The following is a 25069-nucleotide window of genomic DNA, read 5'->3' on the forward strand; positions in this document are numbered from 1 at the left end:
TTAATACCGCCTATATTCGCTTGCAATGCAAACAAAAGCGTTCAGCGACGATAACAGTGCCGTGCAACGTTAATACTGTCCGCTTAAGGAGCGTAAATCAACGCCGCAGCGCCAGAGTACACTGGATCACCCGTAAGACGGAGCGTGAAACAGGCTCGGCAACGGGCATGGGCGGCCCGACTCACGCTAACGCCACCTAGAGGCGGACGAGGGAAGTAGGAACAAATGTGTCTCGCCTCCGGGGGCGTCGTCGTATCACCTAAAGTACTTCTAACACCGTGGTGTGGGTACCTGCGTATGCGGGGCACTCTGGGAACGAGGGGGTCGACTGTTTAGCCCGAGGTCTAACCAACCGGGCAGCCGACCTCTCGAACCCGGATGTTCTCGCCGAGGCCCCCCTGTCCTATGCGGAAATCGCCAACTTCTACAAGGAGACAAGACGCGTGTACCCGCCTCCCCACCTTGACCTCAACAGAGCGTAAGCCACCATGCTTCGCAGACTGCAGACCAATTCGATTCTCAGTCATTCTCGACTATATCTCATCACTTACGTGGATTATGATCCCGTCTGTCCTAATTGCGACCACGGAGTGTTTGCCACTCAAGCACACAACCTCTGGGGATGCGAGGGTAACCAGCCCCCACAAACTTTACTGCCAGCTCCCTCCTTGGAGGGTTGGACCAAACTTCTTGCAAGACGAGACAAGGAGACGCAGGTCGCTCTCGTCTCGTGGGCTCAAGACGTCGCCCTCACGTGGAGGCCACACTGAGCCCACCTGCCCTAATTCGCAACCCTCAAGTTGCAAACAAAGTTGTTCTCTCTCTCTCTCTCTCCCGCAGTCGGGTTCGAACACTGGAACTCCGGATCAGTAGCCGAGCGCCCTAACTACTGAGCCACCGCGGACGGTATGTTTTGAGGAAAGGAAAGTTTTTGAAGCGAAAAGCTTAATTACACGGGTCAGAGCCGAGCTTTGCGTGAGCCGAACAGGTGACTTATGCGCATGCGCGAAAACGAGTGACGTCACGCGCCGCGCAGGTGGTCGCCCCTCGCCGCTGCCGCAGCCGTCGCCGCCGCCGACTCCGTCGCCTGACCTTTCGACGCAGCCGCACGCAACTGCACATGTGCGTCATGTGCATGCGGAAGGAGGCTATATAATGCGCTTGCCAGAGAATAGGCGTGCGCATTCGACACGGAAGGGAAGGAGAGTGCGGCTACACCTAGATTACGCCGAAAAGCTAAGAAACTAAATTTGTCCGAACCAGAAGTACTCGTTTGGGAGTTGGCTGCACAAAAGCGAAAAAATGATAAAGCCAAAGCTAAACATCCAGCCGAAACGCCTCAACAACGGGAAATACGCCTTGCTAAACGACGTCGGAAAGAAGTCGAAAAGGGTGTCTTGGCCGCATCTTCAGCCAGCAGCAGCCAAACGGGTGGGGAAGAGGAAACAAGAGAGTCAGAAGAGGAAAATCCCAAGACTCGCCGTTACAACGACCACGTGGTACGGCTTAGTGAAAGAGCGAGTGCGATAAAGACATACTATAGAGACAGACGCTTGCTACTACTCGGATCACCGGGCTGTCTTTATTGCTGTAGAGAAACTGCGAGGCAATGCGTCTAACAATAATAAATAAAGAAGGTTAATACTGTCGCTTCTGTGTCTAACTCGTAAACATATGCCATTGAGTAACCATGTCTACGCCTAGAGATAAACAATGTATACAATACCAGCTAAGCTACGAAGCATAACCATGACGTCAAATCAAGCATAACTGAAGCCTTTCGCTTGTATATCCAGGCTTAACCAGAGCTAAACCACCGCCTAATTTTTTTTTTCTGAGGAAAGGAAAGGGCGTAGCTCTCAGATCTCGACATCTCGCTGGACACCTCAACTGCATTTGACGCATGCAACTCAAAGTGCATATGTCATCGGTTTGAACCCTTGTCGCAGGCTATAGCCTACAACTTCACATCTCGGCATCTCGGTGGACATCTGAGTCATGCCTTAAGGGAAAATGTAGTCTCAGAAATCATGCAATTCACGGTACATATGTCATAGGCCCTAGCCCCTATCGCAGGCTAGCCTCGAACTTGACTAAAGCATGTAAGCTATATGCAAAGAGAAATGCTATGACACCATCAGAATGCTGTATTACCAACCGCTGCTTAAAGCTTTGGTGAATGTACTCGAGAATAGTGCAACCACATTGAGGTGAACCAGTGGCATCGCTGGGATTTCGTATGCACCTGCGATACCTTGTCTTCAGCGCGTCTTTACTATCCTGTCTTTCTATCCCATCTCTCAACTCTCCTACTATCTGCACGTGGTAGCGATTGTGGTTCGCCTTGAGCCAGTGGGCAGGCCTGTGCACTTTCCTTTTCTTTCTTCCTGGCAACAACTTCTCTCTCTCTCTCTCTGCGATACCTGTTGCTCAAAGCAGCGTCGTCGCTGCGACGGACATGGTTTCGCACCCCTCCCCCCCCCCCCCCCCCCTGCCACGCGGCGCGTTTCTTTCCATCATTTCTCCTGCCTGGAAGGGGAGCATTGCTACTCACTTTGATGAGACGCCATCACTTTTGTGTGACGTTATTACTTTTACAAGCGGCTTTTACTCTTTCGAAGTCATCCTTTCACATGAATTTTGTATGACGTCATCGCCTTGACACATTACTTTCATTTTGAAATTAGTACACTAATTAGTGATGACGTCATCACTCTTTCATTGCGTAATTTCAACTTCACTAATGAACTCATTTTTTCTCAATTACGCTAATTATTCTCGTCATCCCTTTTACTAATTAGCGATGAGGCGCCGAAATTCTTCATGCTACCAAATTACGCCATCCATAAATTCGTCCCAATTATCATTAAGCTTTTACACATTCATTCATTTGGCGTGACGTCATCGTGCGGACACTTTTTGCGGACACAACTGAGCTATACAATGCTGTCGCATTAAAATAAGTGTTTGTGTTCGATATATACTGCTGGTATACATACGCATCTGCCATCAATAAGGACTACTCACTCTACAAGAAGAGCGCAGACCAGCACAAGTGGCAGGACGACCGCGAAGTTCATCTGGGAGAAGGAAGCCAGGCCCTGATTACCAGACTCCACAACAGCTAGTCCTTCGAGCTATCTTGCAGAAGCACTTATATTCATTGTGCATACATATTACCATACGAAAATAAATGAAACATTTTATATATCTGCATAGTACCATCGTGAGTCGAGCATCAATTTGACCAGTTGAATAGGCTGATTAAATTGCACTTATTTAAATCTCATACTAATAGGCTCATGTGTCACGCCAGCAATAACAGCAGGCGGAAACTTTCGATACAGCTCGTTGCTAGAGAAATGGGACTCCTTCAGTAAGCAATGAAAATACCATTGCATCGCGCATTTTATTATGCAGTGCTAATTGGGTCCGAGTGCGACACGTGTACTATCATAACTCATTCTGTTTTTTCATCTATTTTGTCAGCGACGATCCTGTGGCGTCACGGAATAAGTACGTCATCACTGCTACGTAGTCGTATGCGCCAGTGAGGTATACAGAACACTTTTGGCAACATTTGTTCCATACAAATGCATGCAATAAAAAAACTTTCTGGTTATGAAGACTCACTTCATATCAAAGAATTTATTGAGATCGCTGTACACATGAAAAGAACAACGCCCATTCATTGGGTCATGTTGCCATGAAGAACGGAATAATTGTGCGATGTTTACAAGGTGAGAAAATTCTCCATCGCGCTGCACTCATTCTCCTCTGCATTCGGTCACCTGTCAACTATGGCTTGTGCAAAATAAACAGTGTGTTGAAAACTGTATGAAGACAAGGCGTTGAATTCTGATAATGGCATCCATGGCCTGCATGGGCGACCCATGTGCAGGTACCCATCTGACGGTATAGTGGCCAGCGGTTTCGCGGATGGTGAAGGCAATTTGCTGATTCTCTTGAATGTTGTTTTTGAGCTCTTGCAAAAAAAAAGACGCGAAGGCGCCCATAACAGAATGAGCTTAGCTGGTGGGTGTATGTAGTGTGATTTCACTCAAATCAGTGTATCGACACAAATCGAAACTTTCCTCTCAGAGTACAGGTACGATGAATCCGTCAAAATGCACACCCCACTCAGACTTACTAGAGACAGCAAGTTGCGACTCCCCACATCCACGTCCCCTTCAAATCATCCCAACGCTCCAGAGCAAACGAAAACCAACGACGCGCCATGCGTGCATTTTTCCACCATGTGCTACTGACCTTTCTAGAAGACTTACACGCTGGGAAGAGGTCCTACTTCGAAGCTTAAGCCTCCTTATCGGCCTCACCCATACGCTAACCTTGTCGTGGCCGGCACAGCACCACTGACCTTTTAGTGATTCCTGCTCCTTCTGTACCACTCTTGTTAGCGTGGCGGACACTAGACTACTTCTCTGAAATAGCCCCTCCTTGCACGCTATCAAGCATAAAAACCTGGTCCGATGCGGACCGCCCCCAAGTCGACCGCAAGATGTAGATGACTGTACATTTGGACCGTACCTCAGCATCTTGCTGGACATCATTCGGTAATCTGGTTCAATCAATCAATCAATAATTTATTTTCTTCCTCACAAAAAGATTAGCGGAGGACGAGGAGGGCTCGAAGAAAAAGTGGAAGTTTCCACTTGACGAGCTTCGAGCCCCCTATTTACAAGGCATATACAGTGGAAGATTAAGAAACACACATCTTTATACATTAAAAAGTTTTCTTCCTCACAAAAAGATTAGCGGAGGACGAGGAGGGCTCGAAGAAAAAGTGGAAGTTTCCACTTGACGAGCTTCGAGCCCACTATTTAGAAGGCATATACAGTGGAAGATTAAGAAACACACATCTTTATACATTAGAAAGTTTAAAAGTCAGTACGTATAATATGCAATACAAAAATAATATACTCATTTTTGAGCCACAAATAAAGGTCAGTATGTACAAGGAAGGCAGCCACGGTAGCACACCAATTCTACAAGAGAATTTCTAAAATACATAAAACAATTTCATACACGCTCACTGTCGCGTTACAAAGGACTTAAGCATATTGTTGGTAATGGTGCTTATGTTAATTTCTTGACAATGAAAGTGGTTTAGTAGGGTCGGTAGGGCATGACGGAGCATTTGTTCAGATAGTCTTAAGCGTGAGTAAGGAATTTTCCAAATTAGATTAGTGCGTGTATTGTAGTGTCGTGTTTGAGGGGTCCAGTTGGCAAGTGTACGGAGAATTTCAAGCGAGTCATGCTTATATCGCTTTGCAAGGTAGAATGAGTACATATGATGGATGGAAAGAATGTCAAATTTAGTGAAAAGTTCGGATGTATGTTCACGATAATGAACATTTGCTATGCTGCGGATCGCTCTTTTCTGTAGGACATGTATGCGATTTAAATTACCAAGTGTTGTTTTAGCCCACACTAAGAGACAGTAGTTAGCATGTTAAAGGAAAAGTGAATTGTAAATGTGTAATTTAGCGGCCGTCGGTAAGTACGATTTATATTTAGTTATGACCCCAGCAGCTTTTGCTATCTGTGTGGTAACGTGGTCAACGTGCGTGTCCCAGGACATATTTTTGTGAAAGTGGACACCAAGACATTTGACAGAATCTACGATTTCTACATCTGCGTCGCCTAAAGTGAACGTCATCTCTGGGGCGCTGGCTGCTTTTCTGGTAGTGAAAATAATGGCCTTTGTTTTATTAGCATTAATCTGTAAAGAGTTTATTTCGCTCCAGGTGGTCAGTTTTTCCAGAGTGTCGTTTATTTCGGATTGAAGGGAATGATAGGAACGAGTGCGAAAAAATATTGTCATGTCGTCTGCATATGTTACGTATTCTGCGTTGCTACTAATGCACGTAATATCATTTATGTACAAGTTAAATAATAGGGGACCAAGTATGCTGCCTTGGGGGACACCTGCTTTTATTGGCTGGCAAGTGGATAGAATTTCCTGTATGGAAACGCACTGCATTCTGTTTTCGAGGTAAGACTTTAAGATGTCGAGAGGTATTCCACGTATTCCATATACTTCCAGTTTTTTTAACAAAGTAACATGGTTTATGCTGTCGAATGCGTTCGAAAAGTCTATACATACACCTGCAATTACATATTTTTCTTCGATTGCTTTCAAAATTATTTCTTTTTGAGCCAAAAGAGCATATTCTGTGGACATTCCTTTTCTAAAGCCAAACTGAGTGGGATTAATTAAATTATGTTTAGTTGCAAACTTGGTAATTCGTATGTGGATGAGTTTTTCTAGACCTTTCGAGAAGACTGGCAGGATGGAAATTGGCCGATAGTTTGTCAGATTATTTTTGTCCCCTTTTTTAAATATAGCGACTACCTTAGCGATTTGCATCTTCCTAGGGAAAGTGCCTGTTGAGAGGCAAATATTGTACAAGTATGTGAGCGGCGACAAAATGAGGTCTAGTGCATATTTTACTGGTTTGATCTGGATATTATCAATATCACAGCAAAGCTGTTTTTCAGTGAATGGTACACAGCACAGACCTCAGTCTCGCTTGTAGGGTCAATGTAAAGACTTTGTGGATTTCTAATCATTCCATTTATTGCCTCCGAGGAATGTGTGCTGGTGACCAAGTTTACAAAAAAGGTATTAAATTCCTCTGCTAGCATCGCTCTCTTAATGACTTTATTGTTTAATATGATTTCATTAATATTTTCTTTTACGGGAACTCTATTTAGCAGCACATTAATTTTTTTCCATATATGTTCAGCTTTTGGGGCATTACCAACTTCAAAGTAGTTACATAAATAAACCTGTTTTGCCTTTCGCAGCTTAGCATTAGTTTTGTTTGTGTTTAAGAACCTAGTGAATAGCCTTTCTTTTTTTTCTTATTAGTTTCAAACAATCGTTATCGATCCAAGGTTTTCGCATTTTTCTTCTTTTTTTGCATGTTTTCATTGGAAATGAACTTGAGTATGCATCAATAAACAATCTCAAAAATAGTTCATAAGCACCATCGGCACTCGAGGAGCTATACACTGGTTCCCAGTTTACCGCAGAAAGGTTTGTGCGAAATGTGTTCAAGTTTTTTCGTTAATTTCTTGAAATGCTTTAATTACATTGGCTCCGTCCGCATGTTTCCTTAGCGCATTTTTAGCGAGTAAGAAAATAGGCAAGTGGTTACTTATGCCGGACGTGATAACGCCACCAAAAACTTCGTGTTCAGGTATGTTTGTGACAGACATCCAATAAGGTGCACGACGTTGTTGTTATGCGTGTAGCGTCTTTGATCACATTGTGACAGCAGTGTGATGGGAGTAAGGTTTGTAAGCACTGCCCAGTGTTGGATTTAGTCATCAGATCAATATTAAAATCACCACCCAAAAACAAGTTGAGGTTGTTATTGCTTGCATAGTTAAGGATGTCTTCAAGGTGACGAAGAAAAGAGTCAACTACTCCATTAGGAGGACGATACATGACAACTATAAGATACCTTTGACTTATTGCAGTAAGGCACTCTACATCATCGGAAACAATAGAAAACTGATCAAGCACATCACACTCTATGCATTTTTTTACGTGCAACAACAGACCGCCACCACCTTTCAGAGTTCGATTCAGACAAAATGTATTGTACCTGTCATCAGTGATATTATCACACTCTGAATGAAGCCATGTTTCTGTAAGCATTATTACCTCAAAATCGAAGTTACATTTTTCTAGTAGAATATTAAGAAAATCTTGTTTATTGCGCACTGATCAGGTGAAAGCACTTAATTCCATTTATGTTCTCAGAGGCAGCAATGTGATTTACTTCATGAGGTTCTATCGCCATTCCATATGACGGCAACAATCTAGGCTGCATATTGATGCGGTCACACTATCTTTGCAACATCTTGCTCATTTCTGATGTGGATTACTGTCGACGCTTCTTCTTGGCGGGCGAAAATCTTCCTGTCCCTTGCCCACACAAATTTCCAACCACAGGCTTTCTTTTTTTCGACAGCTTTAAACACTCTATAGCTTCTTCAGCACCGGGCAAAGATGTTCATTTACATATATGGGGTTTTCATCTGACCACGCAATGTCAGTAGTGGAAAGCCTAATCTTTCTTGCCCCCTGGAGCACTGAGTCACGTTTTGATCGGTGCTTGAATTGCATGATTATGTTAGGAACTGCATTTTCATTTCGAGTTTGAACCCTGTGGCAGACTTCAATGTCATTTGAAGTCACGGGCTCATTCAAAGCAGTGCCAATGTGACCTAGTATTGTGACAATATTTTCATCTTTTTCTTCCTTAATTACTTTAATTTCCAAGTTGCGGTTTCGAGAGTACTGTTCACTTGTGAGGATTCTGGTCTCATGGTCATCAAGTTGTTTCATTGCATTTCGGTACTCACTTTTCAAAGCATCGTTTTCTTTCTTCAGTGCTTTATTTTCCTTCTCTAGCAGCTCATTTTGGTTTTTCGTCTGCTCATACTGTTCATTTAAAAATTCAAGGCTCTTTTTCACTTCTTGCAGCTCCGTTTCCAGCTGCTGCTCAATCTGTCTTTTGAATTCCTTCATTTCCCTCTCAAACTGCTCTTTTAAATCGCGTAGCTCACTATTCATGTTATCAAGCTCTCACGCACAAACACACAGAACAATCAATATTGGCAGCAGTAAGACAGCAGTTTTGAGACGAAGAAAAAAAAAGAAAAACACCGTTTCCAACCTGTGACAACAAGAAGAGGTGCGTCAAGCGGTGCGTTCTTCGCTGTCCCCTGCTGCCAAGTGGCCCTGTCCGTGAGAGCGTCCCGTATTTGTAGGCCAAGCCCCTGGTGGTGTTGCAGTGCCGTGACGTCAGCGAAGGCTGACATCACGATTCCGGGCGCAGCCACGTGGAGCCGTGCGCAGATGCAGATCAGCTAGATCCTGGGGCCTTTATCTGTGACAACAAGAAGAGGTGCGTCAAGCGGTGCGTTCTTCGCTGTCCCCTGCTGGTTTGTATCTACATGTATAAATGATACTTTATGCACAAGCTATGCTATTTTGATTAAAAAAAAGCATACGCTTATCGGAATCGAAGTTCAGCCATTTATCTTCGCTCATACACATCCTTGAAAGTAGCTCCGTTTGACAGGCTTTCAACCCTTTTTAAACCGCCATATTCAGAAAATAGCCGTACGTATCGCAGCAATGTAAAAAGGAAATCGCCCAGGTCGCTGCGCTTACGTAGGGCATTCAAAAGTTCCGTCCGCCTTTCAGTGAGCAAAAGGGAAGCGAAGGAAAAGAAATGGAATCATGTTTTCTTTTTTTTTCATGATTGCAAAGGCGATTTGCTAATTGAAGCTAACGTTAGCTTTCCCGATATTACCCTCTCCGCTCTGCAAAATATTCTAGTTCATCTCAGTTACCACTAATACCTCAACCGTTTTGTATGATGGACCTTCTACTCTTATTTGTTGTTTGATGCTTAGCCGCCTATTTTATTTCGTTCCTTATAATTCCTTGTATTTCAATTCGAATGCGCACACTATGATGTTTATTTTCTTGACTGTATACTATGATATATTGAAAATGACTTTTATTCTAAAAACATTTTCTCGTCCCTGTCACTGCCGCCTGAACAGGAGGTGAGAACTCTGTCAAGCGGAATGCAGCTTTTTTCTCCCCTCCTCCATCAAATTGTATTTGATCTGATGGAAATAAGCTTATTATTAATATTATTATTATTATTATTATTATTATTATTATTATTAATATTATTATTATTATTATTATTATTATTATTATTATTATTATTATTATTATTATTTTTATTTACCCGGCATAGTACTTGGGCAGGACACTCGTTCTTCACACTCACTGCCCCATTTTACGGCGACCTAACATTAAAACCTCCGGAAGGATTTGATTACGTGGGGCCGGCTTGCGTCACTCGGAAAGCTTCTTTACTGAAGTGCCTTCAGTGAATATTTCCTTGGTCCTTGTTCAGCGTAAGGCCACTCGAAGCTCCCTTCATGAACCCCTGCATCACCCTTCGCCATGGACGAGCAATATGCATCACTGCTACCACACGTGATGCTCATTAGCGCATGCGCGGTGTCGCCAGCTGCCCGCAAGTGACGATAACCCGGCGCTAAACGCGGGTGGACGCATTCACAAAAAAATGGCAGCTTCGGCGGACGCCGGAGTTAAGTGTTGCTAGACGATGTCAAGTTCGCGCTCGTCTCTGGCCAGTTTACACTTAACTGGCATCATGTCTGTCTCTGGCCAGTTTACACTTAACTGGCCTCATGTCTGTATATTAGGCACTCACTTTTAAAATTGTGTGGCGAGCATCCGTCCTTCTATTCATTAAAAGCATTCGCATAAAGGTTATGAACCCAGAGGAGCGGCAACCATTCTTTACCTTTCGAAATTTCTTCACACAGGAGGAAAAGCGAGCGGAACAATCAGAGTACGCTTGCTTGCTCCACCAATAATATGCGGCAAGAAGTCATCCAGGCTTCCTCACGTAAGCGGTCTAAGGAAAGAAAGGTTTTATACTTTGACCCTTAGAGCTCGAGCGCAAGCTAAAATGGTGCGATCACGTAATGCTGTCCCGAAAAAGTGTGCTATTTTGTGCACGCCACTTATTTAAATCTCGATAGCTTTTCTGTGCGGCCGTGTTGAAACGTTCCATGTGTGCCGCACGCAAAAAAATATGATAAATCAACAGTTCGTATGATAAGAGAAATACACTGAAATTTCTTTGTTTTTAATGTTTTCTGTTATAAACAGATCTCTTGCTGTATGCTTAACATGCTATTTGTACTTAAAATCTGAATACGTGAATACATAGGGTCTAGAAGATGGACGCTATAGGTATTGCGGTTCGTTAGGTCGATGCGTGGTTTTTTACTTTACCTAAATATTATCTGCCAGGCATCATACACTCCGCATCCGGAATTCGACTCAGCGTACCGTTTCACTGTGTGGTCTGTACGGACTAGACGTATTCGTTATTGCCTCACTATGCTCCCGCGGGGCACGTTTGGTATGGGGGCAAAGCATAGTTACGTATGAATGCATTACGAGAAGCACTCGGTGCCGGCACCCTACATGTGTCGCAATTTGAGTGAAATGCCTGCACCGCATCACATTCACACTTGCTGTCCCTGCAGTCGCGCTATGAGCCGAAAGCGACTGGCTCCGTGTCCTCACCCCACACTCAAAACACACGAAGTTTGCCATTTCACACCGGAAGTGGTGACGAAGACTTTTAGCAGGACCATACAGACCACATTTACAAAACGTGGCCTTACAAATGTGAGGGATTCCCCTTTCTGGGGTATTGTATACCAAAGACTGAACGAGACATGCAGCAAGAACCTTTAAATGTCACTAAAAAGCACATGATTTTAGAGCAAACGAGGAGCAGGTGCGTGATCTGCAACAAAAATATAACTGTGAGGATTTTGCACTGCTCCTTATCGACCACCCCAGCTTTTGAAGCAGCGGGAAAGGCGCATTCCTTGCGACACGGTATAGTCGTTAGTTCTGCTTGGTTCTAGCCGACGTTTGAGTGACATTCAGAATAACGGTATCTAGAAATCCTCCAAAATAAATCTTGATCGTCGAAGCAAGTCGCGTTGCTATACGGTCTTTGCTGGCAGATGGCTGCAGTTTGATGAAAGAAAAAGAAAGCAACAGCACAATCTGAAAACTACGCCCATTTTGCAATGCAAGTTCCACGTCTTGTCTTTATAAAGTTTTGGTATGAAATGCGTTTGTGCTGAATGCGTTTTTAGCAATACTTCTATATGTCGGCCGCAATTTATGCAGCCTCCATTAAATAGGCGAACTTGTTCTAATCTGGTGAATTTTAAAGATGATGTGTTCATCGCAGCGGGTGCTTATTGTTTGCATTTTTATTTTTTCAATCGGAAGCACAAAGTAATACTCGAATTCCAACGCTTCTTTGACAGCCGTTAGCGTTATTTTAAACCGGGGTATTTCGCTCAGCGAAGTTCGCATCCTCAATGTTTTTGTTCTTGATAGATTGCGTTTAACTGTTCGTGTTGTCTTTAACTCGTCTTTGTCAATCTAAGCACCGCCCGTCTTGCATATGACCATGTTCCAACTAGCCCGATCTCAAGCACTTCTTAGCTTTTCTTCGGCCTTTTCTACTCAAGCGCCTAACAGTATTTTTCTTACACACGCTTACTCAGCCTTGTTGTAATTTTGCGTGATTTCTCGCGCTTCTGACAGCGAATGATGAATTTTCATGCCGCGGTTCCGGGCACTTACGCCCGTTCTATGTATTGTATGAGTGACGGGGCATTCTTCTGAACAAATGGCTCTTGGGTCGTTAAAAAAGGAAATTTTATGAACGATAACAATTTTGCGGCATTTTGTGGCCGTCAAGGTTCCATAATTGTGTTTACCATCACCAGGCGCCCATTTCTCTGAATTGGACTTCTTCGAGCGTCTCATCCTTCCTTCGCTTGGATTACCAGGTACTAAAAGGTAATACTTTCTATTGGTCATCAACGTTCCTCAAGCACAAAGCGTGAAAACAAGCTTCTAAAAATCCTGGAAGGGCACTGAGTATGTTCGAAGCCAGAAAAAGGAGCAAGCAACTGACGGCGCGGCAATGTTGCACGCAGGTTACCGCGTTCTACTCTGGAATACGTGAAGGCCTTATACTTCCACTATTGATGCAAACGTTATTCAAGCACTTAATAAAGTGCTAGCAATAGAAGTGTCCGTGGAAGTGGAAAGGGCTACTACCGTCAGGGAGTAGGCAGTGGCAAGCGGTCAAATACACACACGCGAGCGCACACACGCACACACACACACTCGCGCACACACGCACGCACACACACACAAACACACACACACACACACACATATTTAAAATATGGAACGGCAGATAGCAACACTCGGCGCGGCGTTTACGAACATGTCGATAACGAAAGTGCGAGGCGTGTTCTCGAAACAGCGCTGCGCCAGCCGCACGCTGCAATTTTCTCTGCGGTGACGTCATTGTGCTAATCTTTTTCCGTGCCGACTGAACATACTGCAAATACATGTACCAGCGATGAATCCCCTACCTTTATGAACGTAGCATAATGCTTCGTATATAGTGAACCTTAGTACGCAGCCTCGAATATAACGATCGCGTTCCTGTTAACCTTGGATATATTTCGAGCCTTACAATGCTGCCTCGGATATAAAAAATTCTATTCAGGTAAGCCGGGATTTATACCAAACCTATGTATACCACCTTGGATATGAGGAACTTTCGTATATAACCAACTCAAATATGCCGCATCGTATATAACGAACGTTGGTGTCTAGCGCTCGGATGTAACGAACTTAGTGCGTTAGCCTCGGGTACACCGAACATTCGGCTGATAACGCACCACACAATCTATTGAGTGTCGTTTGAGAGTTTCGCTCCTGGGTCCCAGTAGCTGAAGCAAAACTTTGATAGAAATTGGCATCATGGGGACAAAACTTCAGACCTGTCAAGCATTGTTAGCTCCCGTTTGATTTATTGTAACTTTCTTTAGTGTGCAACGATAAAAGGGCTTTGAAGCAGACCTCTTACGATTCAGAAACGAATGATTCGCCATATTGAAAATATGGAACTTATGGCCACTGCAATGAATGATTTTAGGTTGTTGGAAATAATCGTCTAAAACACGTTTCTGAACACAGCGTAGTAAAAAAATAATCTATTTTCCTCTTCTACAGTTGATAACCACATAGCCTCATTGGCTTGTTTACAGCGCCGAAGCACCAATATACTGTCACGGACTAGTAGACGACAAAGTGGCAAAGTGGCAAAAATCATTCCATCGCCATCTGTCATGTAGTGCTGCTTTCACCTGCTTGCAGTCATGTAACATTTGGTTGAGGTGCTGGGTACATCCCCATCCTGGTCCTGGAGCTTCGGCCTCCTGCGTGTGCTAAGGTCATCGTTCGTGTGTTCCTGTCCGCACCGCCCGGCAGTGTCCCTGCCCACCAGACCAGAACCGACCACGCCATTCACCCCAGCCCCGTCCCCCGCCCGGACCAGAAGACACGACGACATGACGACGCCGCCGCAACTGAAACCTATGACCCCACCGACCCTAGAAGCCGCCAACATATTCGAACACAGCCCCTGCCCATGCCGTGCGGTGTGTTCCTGGGCATCGGCCGTCAGCTCGAGGTGACTTAGCTACGGCCCGGAAGCTTCCTGGACCAGCGCCCATCTGATCATGATCTGCTCATCTTTTTCATTGTGACGGCAAGCCCTGCATTTTCTTCTCTTCTGCGTTCATCGCTCCTCTCACGCCCATCGTCACGCCCTGCGTTTCATCTTCACTGCCGTTCTTCTAGTTCGCGCGATTGGGACGATCGCTTGGCAGCCCCGTGTAGTGTCACGGACTACAAGACGACAAAGTGGAGTGGCGCGGCACGGAGCGCTCGCGCTAGGCCCACCCCCATTAAATCATTCCATCGCACTCTGTCATGTATAGTCCTGCCTGTGTATCGTATCTGGTGCAGCATGGGCCTCGTATCTACGACCCGTGTGACGTACGCGATAGCAGTCATAATCGTAACATGTTGGTGAGGGAACACACCCTCCTCCCCCACTTCAATGTATATATATATGGCCGTTCAATAAAGGGGCGGTTCTTCTGCTCCCTTTGCTTGGAGCCTCTGGTCGTGTCTCGTCTGCCGCACGCAACGATACATGGTGTCAGAAGTGAGATGACCACCGGCGTCGATTCTCGGCGAATCGAAGATTACGCAACAAGACCAACCTGATGGAATTCCTGAAGGCACCAGGACCGATGAGCTCGGCTTGAGAAATTGCCAAGAACTGGCAGACATTCAAGCAAAGGTTCGAATTTTTTCTCGCCGCATCAGAACCAACCGACAAGCCTCGAACAGAGTCGCACAAGACGGCACTGCTCCTGACCGTAGCGGGCGAGGAAGCCCTCGAGATCTACGACACGTTCAGCTTCGGTCAAGACGAGAACAAGAATGACTACGCCACTGTCGTGAAGAAATTTGATGATTACTGTGCCGCGCAGAAGAACGAAGTACATGAGCGCTACGTCTTCCGCACTCGAGTCCAGGCCCCGGTTGAGCCCTTCGAACCTTTTCTACGAGACTTAAAAAACCAAGCACGAGCACGCAACATCGGCTCGAAAATGGATGCAATCATCAGAGACCAGATTGTTTATGGAACTAACGATGCGAAAGTTCAGGAAACCTTGTTGCGGGACACGGCATTGACGTTACAGAAGGCTGAGCAGGTTGCTGAAGCGGCTGAAGTGGCAGCAGCACAACAAATTCTGGGCACGGGATGAAAGCCAGATGGACACTATGCACAAGGTATACGTCAGTAGACAAAGGGAATTGCCCAATCACCACAAGTGTCGCAAATGAGGACGTGTGCACCCGCCACGAAGCTGTCCTGCATTCGGAAAAACATGCCGAAAGTGTCAGCGGCCGAACCATTTTGCTATCGGCTGCAAAAGATTTGCCGAGGTTGGCGAACTTCAGGGCAGTGAAGATAACTTCGACATTCTGGACGTGTCGCGCAGTGTGGCAAGCCGACACGACTGTACAGTGCACGCTCAAATCTAGAACGTACCGCTCGAATTCAAGGTCGATACAGGCGCGCAAGCAAATTTACTACCGTTCGGGTGCTACCGTAAAATTCGCCCCAAGCCGTCACTGAAACCAAGCAGTTCAGTGTTGCGTTCCTACGGCGGGAGTGTTATCAAGCATGAAGGTTGCATTCGCACAGAAGTAGCTCTGGATGACCATTGCGCCGTTCTCGACTTCTTCGTGGTATCCAAGGGGCATCAGGCCATCCTGGGCCTACAGGCCAGCTGCAGTCTTGGACACGTGTCACGCGTACACGCCGTCTCTGAAAACAGTTCTGAGGAAGTCACAAAGAACTTTCGCCACTTGTTCACAGGTACTGGGTGCGTGGAAAGGGTCTGTCATATGGTATTGCGTGACGACGCCACGCCAGTCGTTCAAGCGGCCCGGCGAGTACCGCTGGCCCTTCACGAGCCCCTGAGAGAGGAACTGGGACGCATGGAGCGCGCAGGCATCATAACGAAAGTCTCCGAGCCCACAGACTGGGTAAGACTGGGTAAGTATATATACATGGCCGTTCAATAAAGGGGCGGTTCTTCTGCTCCCTTTGCTCGGAGCCTCTGGTCGTATCTCGTCTGCCGCACGCAACGATACAGCCTGCACCGGCTTGCCGTCACGTAACAATACCTACTGGAAATCTGGATGTACGGGAAATTCTTCATTTCCGTACATTTTACGAACGCCAATTTTTAGCTCACAATGTACCAATATTATATCACTTAACAAATTCATATAAATAGCAGGCTTGCATCCCAGAAAGCGTCCGTCGGCATCCGTCCGCATCACGCATCACTAGAAAGAAAATTACTATCACCAACTGCACCATTAACACCGCCTCGTGCTGTGTGGGCGAGTTCAACAAAATCGGCACAAAAAAGTTTGAAACAATAGGCACGTCGTAGAAACTGCATCCGCTGAAGCATTTGCTGCAGCAGATACCCGTAAACAAAACACAAAAACTAATATAGATTATCCCAGGTAATCAAGGATATAGCAAGCGAAAAGTGAGATTGAGGTCTCCACTGACCCACGGAACGGGTTTTGCGCCTTTCAGTTCGTGAAAATGAGCAGTGTTTGCAAAGTTGTCAACGCCAATGAACTCTATGAACGCCATCGGCTTACTTGTTTTCTTTGGTTTTTCATCCTTTTGCCGACGTTTAGCAAGGCGTGCCTCTCGTGATTCTGGCGTTTCAGCCGCTTGTCTAACCTTGCACTTTTCATATCTTCGCTGCTTTTGAGCCAACTCCCACGCTACCACTTCTGCGTCTACATCTCCTCCTTCCATGGCGAAAGGTCAGACGACGGAGGCAGCGCGCGGCGGCAACGACGGCTGCGGCAGCAGCGACCACCTGCGCTCCGCGTGACGTCACTCGGTTTTGCGCATGCGCAGCTGCGGAAAATCTGTAGTGAGGGTCACGCGAAGCCCGGTGTTGACGAGCGTAGTGAAGCTTTTCGCTTCAGTAAAACAAATTAAAAAATACGTATGTCGCAGCAGCCAAGTCCGGCCAAGCATTCGCTGCATCAGCTGGCGCCTCTATACCACCTGTAGGTTAGCATGCTGTGCTGAGCGCACGAAATCGTCGGGTTATTTGCGAACGTGGTGCGTCCACAGGGGTGCGTCGATGGCGGAGCGCTGCGCGTGCCAGCCAAGCGTTGCGCGTATGCGCGTTCGAATGGAGTGTGCGAGGCGACGAAGGGCGTGGCGAGCACGAGGAGCGCAGAGCTGACGGGTCAGAAAACTGAGGTGCGCAGGGAGACAGCGCAGCGGAGATCGAGTCATTCAAGCGTGGAGCTAGCAGCCGTCGGAGGTTTTATTTATTTTATTTTTATTTATACATACTGCAGCGCAATTATATGCGCTATGGCAGGAGTGGGAAAACACAAAAATGCAAGGAAACAAAATGCAGCAAAATGTACAAAGTGAGCACTACAAAAAGTTAAAATCACAAATGAAATATCAAACAAGAAAGGAACTGTTAACGACAAGGTAAGAATACACAGCTATTATGCGTCTTCAACGGCAGTTACAAAGTTTTGAAATGGACAAGAACGAATGGACCCGGGTAGAGAATTCCAGGCTTCTATTGAACGGGGAAAAAAACTGAATTTGAACAAATTAGCATGCGCAAAATACGGTAACAAATTAAGCTCGTGATGACTTCTTGTAGATGATAATGGTGCAAAGTTAATGTAGTGGTTAGCTGACAGCCTTACTGAGGAATTGACGACACAATGTAAGAATTTTAATGATTCAGTGTGGCGACGGACAGACAGCGTGGTTAAATTCAATGAGAGAAGTGTAGAAGAGGGTGAGAAATCGCGATCATAACGATGACATATAAAACGCACAGCTTTCTTCTGGACTGCTTCTAACATGTTAATTTCGAATTGCTTGTACGGGTTCCACACTACAGCTGCGTAATCAAGAACAGGGCGGATTAGAGATTTATACAACAGTAGCTTTGTGTCTTTTGGTGAATTGGGTAGCGTGCGTCGTAGATAACCTAGTTTTTTTAGTGCTTTATTACATACGTAATCAATGTGTTTAGACCAAGACATGTTATGCGTGAATATGACACCAAGATATTTGTACTGCGAGACCCTATCCACCACACGGCCATTGAAAGAGTAACTAAAATGGGAAACGGAAGATTTGTTACAAAAGGACATGAGGAACGTTTTGTCGAAATTAATTCTCATTTGCCAGGTACTACACCAACTACAAAACATAGCAAATGACTCTTGGAGGTGACGATGATCATTAGGGCCATTAATTACTTCGTATAAAACGCAGTCATCAGCGTAAAGACGAATGTTAGAAGAAATGTTATGTGGCAAGTCATTTATATATATTAAAGAGAGTAGTGGTCCAAGGACGGAGCCTTGAGGCACACCTGACGTTACATCAACAGCAGTAGAATGAGAAGAATTATAGGATACGAACTGGGAACGAGATGAGAGAAAGCTAGAAATCCAATCAACCAAGTGAGGATTGTTTAGTATAGCATTTAGTTTAGCAAGAAGCTTGGAATGTAGAACAGTATCGAATGCTTTCGAGAAGTCTATAAAAATGGCATCAACTTGGTTACCGACATCGAGGTTATGTAATATATCATGAGCAAATTCTGTTAATTGTGTTACCGTACTAAAACCGCGCCTAAACCCATGCTGAAAGTTAGATAGCAAATTATTGGATTCAAGAAAAAGCATGATGTGTTTATGAATGATGTGTTCCAACATTTTGCATGACTGTGATGTCAATGAAATCGGTCTATAGTTCGACAAGCACTGTCTATCACCAGATTTGAAAAGAGGGAGCACTTTGGCTAATTTCCAAGAAGAAGGAACTGTAGCGGATGATAAGGACTTGTTGAATATGATGGTCAGATATTTCGAAGACCACATGGAGTAACGAACCAGGAACGCATTATGTATTCCATCTGGGCCGGTACATTTCTTAACGTCGAGGTTTAATACAAGATTTAGGATGCCATCAGTGTTTATGACAGCATCACTGATTGCTGGAGAAGAAATTATATTAGTGAGTGGAGGAATGACGTTGTTATCCGGAACGAACACCGAGTGAAAATATTTGTTGAAAGCATCAGATATTACAGCAGGCTCACTGATGACGTCATTATCTAATCTGAACGAAGTGGATGAAGTGTCACGAGGTAAGATGGATGACCAAAATTTTCGGGGGTTAGTTCCTAACAGATCGCGCAGGTGGACACGAAAAAAGAAATCCTTGGCCATGCGCAACTTAAGATTAAGTTCTTTTTTTGCCTTGTGAAATCTGTCTAAGGTTATGGGATCGTTGCTTCTTCTCGAACGCCTTAGTCTACGAAGGCGACGAGATAAATGCAAAATGTCTCGAGTCATCCAAGGAACATTAGTATTTCTTTTCTTAGTTTTAATAGGAACAAAGCTTTGGACACAATCCTTGACAAGACATTCAAAGTAATTAGTAAGAAAATTTACGTCGTGGCTTGCTGAGAAAGCAGAGAATGTATTGAAACGATCAGCTAAAACCTCAATAATGGAATGGTCGTCAGCACGAGTGAAGTCAGAAAAAGTAGTAAACAAATAGGGTGATTTGGAGACTGGACAAGAGAATGAAACTAACACGCCTTTATGGTCTGAGAGCCCATCAATTACTTCGCAAGAGAAGTCATTTTGGGCCAAAGTAGAGTTTAGAAAAACTAAGTCGAGGATGGAATTCAGCCTAGTAGCACTAGAAACAACCTGAGTTAGTCCAAACAATAAGGAAATGTTTATTAGTTCTTTACAAATTGTAATGTCACGACCAAATGCAGACAACGATGGCCAGTGGATGCCAGGAGTGTTGAAGTCCCCCAAACAGATAAATCTTGATGAAGTAATGTTGATCTTGGTCATGAAATTTGCGACAGCGTGAAGGACATCAACGGAAGAACCAGGTGGACGATAAATAACGCTGATTAGAATACTATAATTGTTTAGATAAGCTTTGCACCACAAGGATTCTGTATCAGGGGGAGAAGGCAAAACTGAGAATCGTAAATCCGATCTGATAAGCAATGCCACACCGCCACCGATACTGCAACTTCTGTCTAAGCGCACAGTAACAAAACCTGGTGGGGTGAATTCGGAGTCATAAATTCCACTATGCAGCCAAGTCTCCGTTATATCAATAATATGGGGGGAGTGAACAGAAATAAGGGACAGTAAATCTGGAAGTTGGTTCCGTGCTGCCGTGGACCTCCCTTGGATCACCGACGCAAGCCTCCTGCTTTCCTTGCAAGCGTGGAGGTGGCAGCCGATGGGCTGAGGGCCCGTGCTGCCGAAAGGCCCTCTTGGATAGCCTGCTTTAAGCCTACGGCGTTTTGTAACGCCGTCGACGGAACCTGGCTACGTTTTTCCTTATGCTGCAAAGTTCTTCGTGCTGTTGACGGGAATTCACCGGCATCTCCCTGTGTTCCTCACCGCTCCTACTACTACCTGGCTCCCTTCTGCCCCTTCATTCGACGCAGCGCCAGCGACGCGTCGAACTACAACCACCCGCGTCCGCACTGTCTGCAAGGCTTCCCCGCTTCACCTGGGACGCTCAGTACTTGGCGAACTATTTCCTTTCATCTGTAGTGTTGTACGCGTGTTGAGTGTGTGCCTTTCTTGATGTATTTCCTTCTTATTGGCTCTTTCTGGACACCACTTCACCGAACTGGTGTCCCAAGCCACCCTTGATGCCGACGAATGCCTTGTCTCCTTCGACGTGGTGTCCCTTTTCACAAACATTCCCATGAAGCTTGCGGTGACCATTGCCCGAGACGCCCTACAACGCGACGACACACTCAGCGCACGAACCCCGCTGAGTGTAAATGATGTGTGCCGCCTCCTGGAGTTGTACCTATCAAACACATACTTCTCGTCAAACGGGGAATTTTACCGACAAGTGAAAGGAACACCAATGGGAGCATCCATCTCTGTAGTCATGGCCAATTTAACAATGGAACACGTCGAACAGCGAGCCCTCAACTCATTCCACCCGAAACCAAATATTTTCCTCAGGTATGTCGACGACAGCTTCGCCGTCATCAAAAAATCTCAGACTCAAAATTTCCTTCGTCATTTAAACTCCGTAGATCCTGACATTCAGTTCACGCTAGAGGTGGAACAAGGGAACTCCCTGCCGTATTTGGTCGTCCTCGTATCCTGAAATCACATTACCCTTCAATTCTCCGTATACAGCAAACCAAGCCACTCAGGCCAGTATCTCCACTTCTCTTCGAACCACCCGACAGTCCATAAAGCATCAGTGGTGAAGACGCTGCTCAGAAGAGCTGAGACATACTGCAGCACAGAACTTGACAGAAAAAAAGAACAACGCACGATATTCAAAGAACTCATCATGAACGGCTACTCAAAAGACTTTATTCAAAAAACCATTAGACGTCAAAAACACAACATTCAAGAAATCAACGCACAAAGACCAACGCCACCACCAAAATACGTCACTTTACCTTATGTCGGAGGTGTCAGCGAAAGCATCGCCCGAATCCTGAAAAAATCGGGTCTCCATGTTGCGCACAAGCCCACAAACACTGTTGCGCTTTGCCTACCTGTTCCCAAAGACCGGTCGCCGAGAGAAAGAGCCCAAGGTATTGTCTACAAAATTCCATGCGCCGACTGCGACGCAAGCTACATCGGCGAAACCAAAAATTTCAACATAAAGAATTCGGCAAAATAAAACGAAATCCGCAAATTCGCAAGAGAGCGCAATCCAGTAGCCGAACATTCCGAGGACTCCGACCATAGAATCAACTTCGAAGAAACCCGCATCCTCGGAACTGAAACAAATTACCACAAAAGGCTCCTTCTGGAATCCTGGCATATCCAAACCACCCCGAACAATATCAACCACACAAAAGGAAACCTGCCCCCAGTATATGCCCAGGGACTTCGCTCTTCAACTCAGCGAAAAAAAAAGTCGCCATTCACCACCTCCCTGCAGTGCGCCAGGGCGACTAACAGCCTAAACCCCCCTCCCCGTCCCCCGCGCCTTCCGCGTCACAGCAGTCGTTCATTTCACCACCCCCCTCCCCTCCATATTTAAAAGACGCTAGCTACTGCCCTCAGTCACCCCTGATGAAGGAGCCGAGTCGGGTTCGAAACGTTGGGTTAAAGTTACAATTTTTGGTTGGAGATGTGCAGTTTTTATTAAAAAAAATGTCTTGAAATATTTTTCAGTCACAGACGCCGGCTGCCCCACATTTATGAAATATATTTACAAAGCAAGGGGTCCCGAGCTTTTGTTCAAGCAATGCCCTGGCTTGAAATTGGCATTGATTGCAACCGTAATGAATAAAAAGTTTCTTCTCTTGTGTTTCGTCTTTCATTATCGATAGCGGCAGGAGCGAATAGAAATCGGCTTCAGTATTCTCGCTTCTTCGAACCCGACCGCGGCGGCTGCGTTTTTATGGAGGAAGAACGCTAAGGCGCCCGTGTGCTGTGCGATGTCAGTGCACGTTAAACATCCCCAGGTGGTCGAAATTATTCCGAAGCCCTCCACTACGGCACCTCTCTCTTCCTTTCTTCTTTCACTCCCTCCTTTATCCCTTCCCATACGGCGCGGTTCATTTGTCCAACGATATATGAGACAGATACTGCGCCATTTCCTTCCCCGCCCCCCCCCCCAAAAAAAAAAAACAATTATATATTCTCGCTTCATTTTCTGAAGACACGCGAATACCGGTAAGCTGACAATGTGACAGCCCAGCGCTCCAAACGCGCTCCTGCGATAGTCGGAAGGCCGGTTGTTATGCGCAAGATTGTTTGAAGCGGTTTATAGTCGGTCACTAATGTGAACGAATGACCGTAAACGTAGAAATGAAACTTCTTAACACCAAATATAATTGCAGGGGCCTCTTTCCCAAGCTGGCTGTATTTCATTTCAGCATCGGTCGAGGTACGCGATGCGGAAGCAATTGGATTCGTGCTGACGTAATCCAAAACAGAAAGAACCACGCCTAAACCATAGTGCGATGCGTCGCATGAGAGCTGCAACGGTTTGCACGGGTCGTAGTGCGCCAGATTCGGCGGAGAGGCTAGCAAGCTCTTTATCTTGGTGAACGCTTCCTGGCAGCGCTCATCCCAGCACCATGGGGCGTTTTTACGTAGCAACCTTCGCGGCCACAAGAGCATATCAGTGACTTGTGCACTTTGCTTTCTAGATACCCGTATCCTGCCGCGTGCTTACCGAGACTGGGCGCCGCGCAAGCTTCTCGCCATCGTCCCATCATCCCGTCGTATCATCGAACGCCTTACCTGTCCACTGGTGTCTCCGTTGCGTGTCACCGCTGAATGGGACCCATCCTGTGACGTCACAGACGGAGAGAGCGCCACCTAGAGCAGACTCATCACCAGGGACGCCTATAAAGCCATCCTCCGGCTTCGCACTTCTGGGATTCGCGGCCACAAGAGCATATCAGTGACTTGTGCACTTTGCTTTCTAGGTAGGCCTTTTTACTTATTGATCAATTTTTAGCATATTCCTGTGGCCGCTGATCCCAATTTGCAGTGTTTCAATGGGTGTGGATTTGTGCACGTATCGCGCTCGCATCGGCTCATTTGCTTCCTGTCGCGTACATGTATGTGAACAGAACTATCGATTTAAACCAGGGGCTGGACTAGTCCGTGAACTTTGCCCGAGACCAACTTCATTCCTGCTTTCCGCATGCCTGACCCTACTTTTGCTTTGTGCGGGCGATGTGGAAGCAAACCCCGGACCAAAGATTGATGACGTGCTCGCACTGTTGAAAGAATGCCATGCTGAAACGTCAGAAACACTAAAAGAAATCAAACAGGACTTAAACAACATCCAGGACCGTGTTTCTGTAATAGAGAAAAGTATGTCCGCTGTACTTGATATGAAGAAAAACTTCGACACCGTGTCTTCTTCTGTAGAAGACGTCAAGACTAATATACGCAAAACAAACGATGAACTTACAGGTGTAGTCGAAGACATGAACAACAGAATGAGAAGGAACAACTTGATTATTAAAGGGCTCGGTGAAGAAGAACATGAAGGGTATGCAGAAACAGAAAAAATAGTTAAGGACTTCTTTAGCGATCATCTTAATATACAGTGCGGTGACATCGAACGTGCCCATCGCCTTGGCCAGCCACGTTCTGATCAAGCTCGACCAATTATAGTTAAATTTCTGAACTTTAAATCTAAACTCGAAGCATTTCAGAATGCACATAAACTAAAAGATCTTACGGAACCAAAAGTTTGGCTAGACGAAGACTTCTCCCCGAAGGTTCTACATGCTCGGAAAAAGCTGCGCGACTTCGCTAAAGCGAATATCAGAGAAAACGAGCGCTATTCCGTGAGATTTGACAAGCTTCACATGAAAAATGGTGTTTACCTGTATGATTCGGCAACAGACAGCGTGAAAAAACTTCCTTCCAGGCATACGCCCCCCGACAATTGAGAGTGTTCCGCAAAAAAAGCCAACCGTAACAAAATCAAACCAATCTCCTTGGTCTTGGCAAACTTCCGCAGCATACATAACAAAGTAGACGCACTTAAAGCCATTGCACATTCCTGCTCAGCTGATATCATCGTGGACACGGAAACGTGGCTGACCGAAGACGTTGCATGTCACGACATCGCGCTTCCATCATCGTTTGTGTTATTTAGGAAAGATAGGGTTGATTCTCGACGAGGAGGAGGAGTGCTAATTGCGATTAACAAAGACTTTAATACATCTCTTATTCCTATCGACTCTCCCTTAGAAATAGTCTGGGTTTCTGCTCAACTTGGTCATATGCTTTGCATTATAGGCGCCTGTTATAGACCACCAAGTAGCCATCCTGAGTTTATTGAACTGTTAAACGACGCTATCGAGCAGATCCTTGCCAAGCACCCGAATTGCCTGCTATTTCTAGCTG

At 45.6% G+C, this 25069-nt stretch overlaps 1 long non-coding RNA gene across 2 annotated transcripts in view; it reads right to left on the bottom strand.

The window, feature by feature from the left end:
• LOC144130117 (uncharacterized) overlaps positions 1 to 16953 on the bottom strand; it is a 51658-nt gene extending 34705 nt beyond the window's left edge. Inside the window, exon 1 of one of the 2 annotated variants that reach the window (XR_013313974.1) lies at positions 16760 to 16953. This is a non-coding gene — a long non-coding RNA (uncharacterized LOC144130117). Of the gene's footprint in view, positions 1 to 3027; positions 3164 to 16759 lie in introns of those variants that run through there. The other variant, XR_013313975.1, reaches the window with a different exon arrangement.
• Between the last annotated feature and the right edge of the window lie 8116 nt (positions 16954 to 25069).

Source organism: Amblyomma americanum, chromosome 4, assembly GCF_052857255.1.
Source record: "Amblyomma americanum isolate KBUSLIRL-KWMA chromosome 4, ASM5285725v1, whole genome shotgun sequence".
NCBI lineage: Eukaryota > Metazoa > Arthropoda > Arachnida > Ixodida > Ixodidae > Amblyomma > Amblyomma americanum.